This window comes from Saccopteryx leptura, chromosome 11 (assembly GCF_036850995.1).
Source record: "Saccopteryx leptura isolate mSacLep1 chromosome 11, mSacLep1_pri_phased_curated, whole genome shotgun sequence".
Classification (NCBI taxonomy): domain Eukaryota; kingdom Metazoa; phylum Chordata; class Mammalia; order Chiroptera; family Emballonuridae; genus Saccopteryx; species Saccopteryx leptura.
The window spans coordinates 75,365,695-75,374,065 of NC_089513.1; positions in this window are offsets into that span (position 1 = coordinate 75,365,695).

Below are 8,371 nucleotides of genomic sequence, written 5' to 3' on the forward strand. Positions count from 1 at the left end.
TGGTCAGGCTGGTCTGTTTTTTCTATCCCCCAGCCCGGCCCACCCCCACCTGCCACTCAAGGCCGTCATTACCACCTTCTCATTTTTGCAAGAAGCCTGCCCCTAAATCATGGCCCTGCCTCCATCTCCTCTTCACGGCGCTGAGTGACGCTCTTCAAACTCATCCCGGTTCAAGTGACTTCGTGTTTCTCTGTGCCTGCAAAATAGCCTCCAGACCCCTTCGGGCGAGGTGACATTCAGGGCCCTCTGTGACCAAGTCCTGACCTAGCGTCGTTTGGTCATTTTTTTGAATACTCGATTCCAACTGAGCCGGTCAGGGTCATTTCAAACGATCACACGTCAGTCACGTGAATTGAGCATCTGATCTGCGAAGCACAAACCACCCCTCACGTGGTGGTGGTCACAGGCTTGGCCCCGAAGTGGTCCTCGTCCTGACCTGACTCTCCGTGTCACTCTGCCATCCCAGTCCAACCATTCGCTCCATCAGTGTTCTCCCTCCTGCCCCAGTCCCTCACGGTGGCAGCCTGGGGTTTTGGGGCTTCCCTAGCTGCTTCTGCCATCTTTTTATTTTTACTGTTTTAGTTCATCTTCTCATCATCAGGACATGTGTCCAGCTTTCCTGTTTGCTCACTGACCCTCCGGCGTGTCCCCTGGACGCCCTTCTTAGAATCAGCGCCACAGGAAGCCCTGCTGGCCTGGCCCCAGCCACTCGGCTGCCCTCTGTTCTTGGGCTCGGACACCAGAAGGGTGGGCCCTGAGGCAGTCTAGACCTGATTTATTATGAAACCGTAATGCAGAGTTCCTAGAATTTCAGATTTAAGAGGAACCCCCAGGTCTGTCACAGAGCCGCCTCGAGTTGAGTTGGAAGCCCTGTGTTCTCGCTATTGTTTACCTTTTTTTTTTTTCTGAGAGTCCTGCAAATATCTGATGGCAGATTTCATATCCCTCAGTCTTCTCTTTCTAATCTCCACATGTCGGTTGCTGTCGTCACTGTCTCCAGACTGATTGATTTCCTCGAAATGAGCTGTATTTAATGACTGCCCCTTTTACAATGGAACGGTGGACAGATTCTTAAAACAATGTCCCAATCACATCCTGAGCACTTCGGGCGGGAATAGGTTATTATATTATTTATATTCACGTCTACCCAGACTTTCTCCATGACGCAGACTGGGATCTTTTAAAAGGCCTTTTCTGGAACCCAGGTATTAGCTCCTTCCGGCTTTAGCTAGCTAGCTTCAGCCCCATCTCAGATCTGAGTCAGGGAGGCGGGGTCCGCGAGGGCCGGAGGGCCAGGCTGCGCCCGGGTAGGGCTTCCGCAGGTCCTCTGCAGCCATGCGCGGACCCACAGCACGCTGCCGTGGGAACCCGCCGATGTGCGTGTTTGCGGGGCCCCGCACAGCTCTCTCGGGCTCCCGGTAACTCCCACGCCCCACCCATCCACTTCATGTGCGGGTCTTTGTTAGGGGGAAACCCTTCAATAGATCCTCGTAGCTGACTTTTCAGTATTAGGAACACATTTCTTTTCCTACATGACCGATGGAGACACGTCTATCATTGAGAGTTTCTCGTCTGTGCCTTGACCGGGCAAGCCCAGGGTTTGGAACTGGCGACCTCAGTCTTCCAGGTGGATGCTCTCTATCCGTGGCGCCAGCACAGGCCAGGCACGTGTGCCTTTCTGACTCTGGCCCTCCCGTCTCCTTCTTATGAGGTCCTTGTGATTACACTGACGCATTTCAGTAATCCAGTTTAATCTCCTCGCCGCAAGGTACTTGGTCATATCCTCTGCCAGGTAAGGTCACATCCACAGCTTCCGGGAATTACGACAGGGACATCTTGGGGGTGGGAGGGGGGGAGGGGTGTCATTATTCAGCCTACCACACAAAAATCTGTGCTAAGCTTCTCTTCTCCAAAATGATCAGTTTCAGCTAAACGCACATTAACTAGATTTTCTTTACTCTGTAATTTATTGCCCTTTCTGCTTATTTGGTGTCAGGCTGGGTCTCTTTGGGCCAGCTTTAATCCTTCTCTTACTCTCACTACAACGACACCATGAAGCACTCGTTCTTTTTCTTTTTTAATGTTTTTTGGTTGTTGTTTTTTTTTTGATTTTTGTTGTTTTGTTTTTTGGTTTTTTTTTTGCTTTTCCACCTTCCTTCTTGCTGTACTCTTACCTCTCTATTTCAGAGTTTTCAAATTCAAAAAGTCCAAATATACATTAAGATCAACCATGTGCTATACTTTAGGTTCAAAGCAATTTCCTCAAGAATTTGCTCAGAGGGCAGATGGCTCGTTTTAAACATAGGAGGAACCCATATGTTCCTTTGAAATTCAGCTGCAGGCAGGTCAGTGCCCAGTGAGCCACCCGGGATAGTGAACGCAAGTAATCCGGACTCCTGTGTTCTTCAGACGAACACGCAGCAAAAACTCATCTGGACAATGTTCTCAGCACTTCTTCTTTCCATTGGCAAATTGAGGACCGAAGATGAATTTCTTCTTTAAGATTGCTTCCATCTGCCCTTCAAAGATGTCTGAGGCTGTGGAAGTCGATTTCATGTGCGTGAATTAAGGGTAGCGTAGAACAGCGTAGGGTCTGGAAACAGACACACTGTGGTCAACTATGGGTCCATCTGTTTCTGACCTTGGGAAAATTATTACTTAATTATTCCAGTTTCGTTTTCCTATCGGTCAGATAACAGTATTTAGCCGGATTGTGATGAGCATTAAACGAAACAATTCATGCCAAGCCACTTAATCCAGGGCAGATATACCGTAAATTCTCAATCAGTATTAGCTGTCAGTTGTTTTTATCGGGTCCCATTAAACATGTTGCTAGATGCAGCCGAGGGGTTTGCTCCCCATCCTGGGACACAGAGGCTCTCGGGCAAGGGCACCACTGCCCACAGAGAGCCTCCCAGGCCCTCCCCCTCCCTGGGCTGTTCATTCATGCTTCTTTCCACCTCTCACTGAGTAGAAAGAGGCATGCTGGCTTGTGCTATTGTTAGTCTGAGATCCTGAGGATGTAGACTCTCTTCAAAAGGAAACAGGAAAACATTTTAGTCCTCTCGAATTTCTGTTACTATTCATCACCTTTCTCCTTCCTCCTCCTGGCAAAACTGTAAATCCACTTTTTAAAGACTTCTTAAGTTTCTTTCCTCCTTTCGGAGAGTTTGGAAACATAGGACTCCTGTTCCTCAGGCACTTCCTGGGGGGGAGGGGGTGGTGTCCCCTTTGCATGACAGGAAGAGGGCCCTAAGGCAGACCTCGGTGAGCAAGGGCGACCCTGGGAGTGACATGCGGGAGAAGAACTGAATTATGTTAAAGACGTAGGCAGCATTCCAGAGCTGCTTGGCTGGAAACCTCTGAGCCAATGAATGAATAAATCCAGTTACTCACATAAAGTAATTAAAAAATAATGAGATGGCTGTTTGTCCCCTGTTCCCAGGATGTCCTTAAATCCTTCTTAATCTGCTTAAGCACTCTCAGATTCCTGTGGAAGTAAACCACGCATGATTGGGAAAGAGCGAACAGACGCTTCTCGGGACATCACGTCCACGTTTGCACAAGCTCCCCCCCCCCCCCCCCCATCCATGCGGGGCTGGGGAGCTGGCGAGATCCTGACTGCGCCTGGAGGCTCCTCAAACCTCGTATTTCACTTGGGGCGGCATTTTCACAGCCTGTTCCGGCCGGGTCCTTTCTGACTCCAGGCCTCCTGGGAGTGTGGCGTGATGGTGTGCAGGCGCTCCGTGTCATCTTCTCTCCCTCTGGGGCCTTATTTGGGGATTCCAGAGGTGGCTTCGTGGAGAAAGGTTGCTCAAGCCCTTCGCTCTCCCCTTTTTCTCCCCTTCAGAGCAGACACACAGACGCTCGGAAAGCCCAAACGGCTGCCCCCCCCCCATTCCGCCCCACCCCCACCCCCAGGGCTGGATCCGCAAGCCCTGAATATTGATAGGCCTCTGAGAATTCCCAGTGTCAAGTTCAGGTACCAAGCTGTTTTTACTGGCTTGCTGCTTGAAGACATACTTGCCATGGTTCTAACACACACTAGAAATAGAACTTTTCTGGTGATGACTGTATTGCCTTCGAATTTGGAAACTTTCGCAGAATGGTACAAATAAAATAAGAATGCCGGTGATACCGCTACGGACGTTCTCACTTCCTCTCTCTGCGCATGTGCAGGCAGATCCGGTCCTTCAGACCTTCACGGCGCTTTCCGAGTTCAGGTACAACTTTTTATTCTGCTTTTATTCCTCCGTTATTTCATCGCTGTTGGAACACAAGCACTGTCTCACTCCAATAAATATTTTTTGAAAATATCATTTTACTAGCTAAATAACATTTCTTGTAAATGTTATCTTAATAGCTAAACAACATTCCGTTTCAGGCATGCCTAGCCTAGGAGAACTACCGTATTTCCCCATGTATCAGACGCCCCCATGCATAAGACGCACCCTAATTTGGGGGCCCAAAATTTGAAACAAAATGTATTACATAAAGTTACTGAACTCAAGTTTCATTCATCATAAAATTCATACCACGCCTCATCACTGTCAGAACTCCCATCCGTTAGCTTGTCCTCGTCTGTGTCTGACGATTTACTGTCCTCAACAAGGAGCACCAAAACAAGCGCGAAAAGGCGAGAAATGCAAGTAAAAAAAAAATCTACAACCGCGGTAGAAGACACACCCAGTTCTTAGACCCCAAAGTTTTCGGAAAAGGTGCGTCTTATACATGGGGAAATACGGTAGCTCTCCTCTCTCACTATTTCTCCTAATTCTCTACCCTAATTGCCCCTCAGGGCAGGGAGGCGGGAAGACGGCCTCCAGGACCAGTCGGAGGATGGAATGGAGGCACAGACGGAAATGCCAGGCAAACACAAAGCATCAACGTCCCCACCCCACGCACTGCCCTGGTCTTCTCAGTCCCTGCCTCCCCGCCAAGCCCGGACTCCCGCGCTGGCATCGAGGCCTCCCACGCTTCATCACAATTCACTGTCCCCACCGTAGTTCTTCCTGTACTTTTCCCCACTCCGAATGGACACATTTACTCTCGTCCACATAGAAGCCCGGGGCTTTGTGCCCTCCACACCCACGCTCACCCGGCACCTGGGATGTCTCTGCCCTTCCTCAGGGTGACCTGTCTCCCGCTTGTCCACAGATTCGCCACACAGCTCTAACAGCACCTCCTGCACGGAGCTCCTCTGATCCCCACCCCCCCCCACGCGACGTATCCGTGTGATTCTTCTGTAAGTGACCCTCCGGTACCATTTGACCCCAGAGCAGAGAGCGGTGGCCAGGACATGCGTGTCTGAGCGCTTGCTGTCTCATTTTCTTTATTGGCTGCTTCTCGCTCCCTCCGCCTGTATGTCACCAGCTCACCCGACGTTCCCGTCTTTTCATGCTGTCGCTTTATTATATCAGACCTCGAGGCTCTTGCCGTGCGAGGGGAGCTTTCAGAACGTGAAAAAGTGCTCTGCGTTCTCTCCACAGCCTGCTCCTAAAACCACGGTCCTCCTGGCGATTCGGCTCAACCCCGGTTGGAATTGGAAACAGAGCAATGGTTCTTCCTTTCTCGCCGGGTTCTCTCTGCCTCCACCAAACGATGCGTGGGTGAGCGGGGCAGGCCCGGGACCGGGAGGAATGGAGATCACTGCTGACCGAGGCCGGAGCCCGGTCAGAAGCTGGATCAGCCCGCGTGGCACAGTGATTGGGAAGCAGTGCGCGCTGTGCTCATCCCTTCTCGATGTGAAAAGAAAGGAGAAATAGGGTTAGAACTAGGAGGGAATGCAGGACTGAAAAAAAAAAACACTTGTGTTCGATTTTATTTTTCCAAGATGGAAGAGATTAGACTCTTATAAGAGTTAATAGGGGTAGGAAGAGGTTGAGGACAGGAGAAAGTCTTTGAATGGTAGACCAAGGTCCCGGAAGAGGTGTGAGAATAGAGGTGATTGCAGACCAGAGAAATCTTCCCAAAAATTCAAGGCTCGGTCAATGGTTTCTGGGCATGAAAACCCATTGTTCTGGTAAAAACTAAAATGTCTCCCAGACACACACATCCGAATCACCAGGGGTCTTGATTACAATTTGGGGTTTTCAGGTTCTCCCTAAACATCCTGATTCAGTGGGTCTGGACTAGGGCCCAGGCTTCCGTGATTTTAATGGGCCCCTCCAGGAAATTCTCATGACGGAGAGTTTGGGGAACGCTGCCCTGCCCGGGACGCTGCCGAACCGCCACAGGGCAGCAGGTGGGTAATGTTCGGGTCGGCTGTGAAATGACCACGCCAGTTAGTGAGAGGGACTCGGACAAAGGAGCAGAGTCTCCTGAGACGGTCACAGGGGAGAGGAACTTGTCTGAGCAGTTTCTGCCTGGGGCACAATGGCTTTCATGGGAATGTAGGAAATGTCCTCAGACCTCGACAAGGCAATGACAGAAACTCCTCGAGTCTGCCGCTGTCTTCGGTGAGCTTCCTGTGAGTATTCCTGAATTTCTTTCGCGTGTGTGTGTGTGTGTGTGTGTGTGTGTGTGTGTGTGACAGAGACAGAGAAAGACAGACAGAGGGATAGATAGGGATGGACAGAAAGGGAGAGAGATGAAAAGCTTCAATTCTTCGTTGCGGCTCCTTAATTCTTCAGTGATTGTTTTCTCATATGTGCCCTGACCAGGGGGCTACAGCAGACCGAGTGACCCCTTGCTCAAGCCAGAGACCTTGGGTCCAAGCTGGTGAGCCTTGCTCAAACCAGATGAGCCTGCGCTCAAGTCGGCGACCTTGAGGTCTCCAACCTGGGTCCTCTGCATCCCAGTCTGATGCTCTATCCACTGCGCCGCCGCCTGATCAGGCTATTCCTGATTTCTAAACACGGAGTATGACCTCAGGCCAGAGTAATAGCGTTCATTGTCATCGCACCTTTCACCTTTTATGTTTAAGGTCACTTGTTTTCTCTGTGACAGCGTTCCGTGTCTTGGTAACTGAATGAGTTTTGAATGCATGCAAGTGCTTCTTCGGCCCCGCCCTCCCCAGATCAGCCGTGTGTTTCCTCCCCACTAGAATACGAGGCAAATGAGTTGAGGGAGTTTCATTCGGATCCAGAGACGCTGTGTGTGAAGCATGCCTACCTGAGCGGGCAAGCCCGCCGGGTGCCCAGCGAGCCCGGAGCAGTTGACAGGGTTGTTCCTCACGGTCATGCCCATCTCAGCCACGAGGGCAGTCGGGTAAGAAAAGTCCCTCTTCCCGGAGGTCTGGTGGCTTCTGTTGAAGTGTCACCTGCCTGTCTTCACCCCGCTGCTCACTCATCTCGGCTACTCCCCTTGGAAAGTTCTCAGAACGGAGATCAGGAGTGGGAGGGGAGGACCTCTCTGGTCTCCAGGGTAAGGTGGTCCCCTCTCTTTACCCCACACCATCACTGAAGTTCTGGGGATAAGAGAACTGAACTCTGGCTTCTGAAGGGACCGTCCCTACCGCCCCGCGGTGGGGGGGATGTGGGACGTGGACTGAGCACGGCCGTCTGTCTCTTTCTCTTCCCCACGTGTACGCTCTATGCCCTTCTTCGCAAGAATCTTCTTTTTAAATGCAAACTTCATTAACATCACCACCACCCCAGATCACACAGAAGAACAAACCTGGAAAGTCCTATTATGCTCCTTTCATCCATGTCACCCAAGAAGTAACTAATACCCTAACTTTAACACTAGGCATTATTTTTGCATGCTTTGAACTACACATAAATGAAATCATATGGTATGCACTCCTTTGTAAATGCTTCCCCCCGCCCCCCAGACACTGTTAGCCGGGGCCATGTAAAATAATATTTCTAGAAGTCTTGCTCATAATAGAAAAAAACTGGGAACAGATCAAACATCTGTCCACAGTAGAATGGATCAATACATTGTGGCAAATCTCATAGTACTATACTGTAATATAGAGTGCTAAATACTACAGACTCTCAGAATAAAAAATGAATGACCAATAGCTGTATACAACAACATGGGTGAATCATACAAAAACATAATTTTGAGTGAAAGAATAGTCACAGGCAAATTTAGTGTTTGATTGTAGTTATATAAAATTCAGAATCTGGTGACACTAAATAATGTTTTATTTAGGGCTATGTAGCTATAAAGTCCCCAAAGAAAGCGAGGGAATGGTCAATACGTAATTGAAGATATTTATTCCCACTCAGTGAAAGAGCCCTCAGTGAGCGGTGTGTCAGGGGCTCTGAGGAGTAGCATGCCATAGTTCTTGGTCTTACCAGTGTGACCATGGTCTTCATTCGTTGATCTTAAACAAATGCCATGTTCGTCTGGATTCATGCCTTTGCATATGCTATATTTTAAATTCTTTGAGTTGCCGATTCCAAGGGTACAAAACCAGATC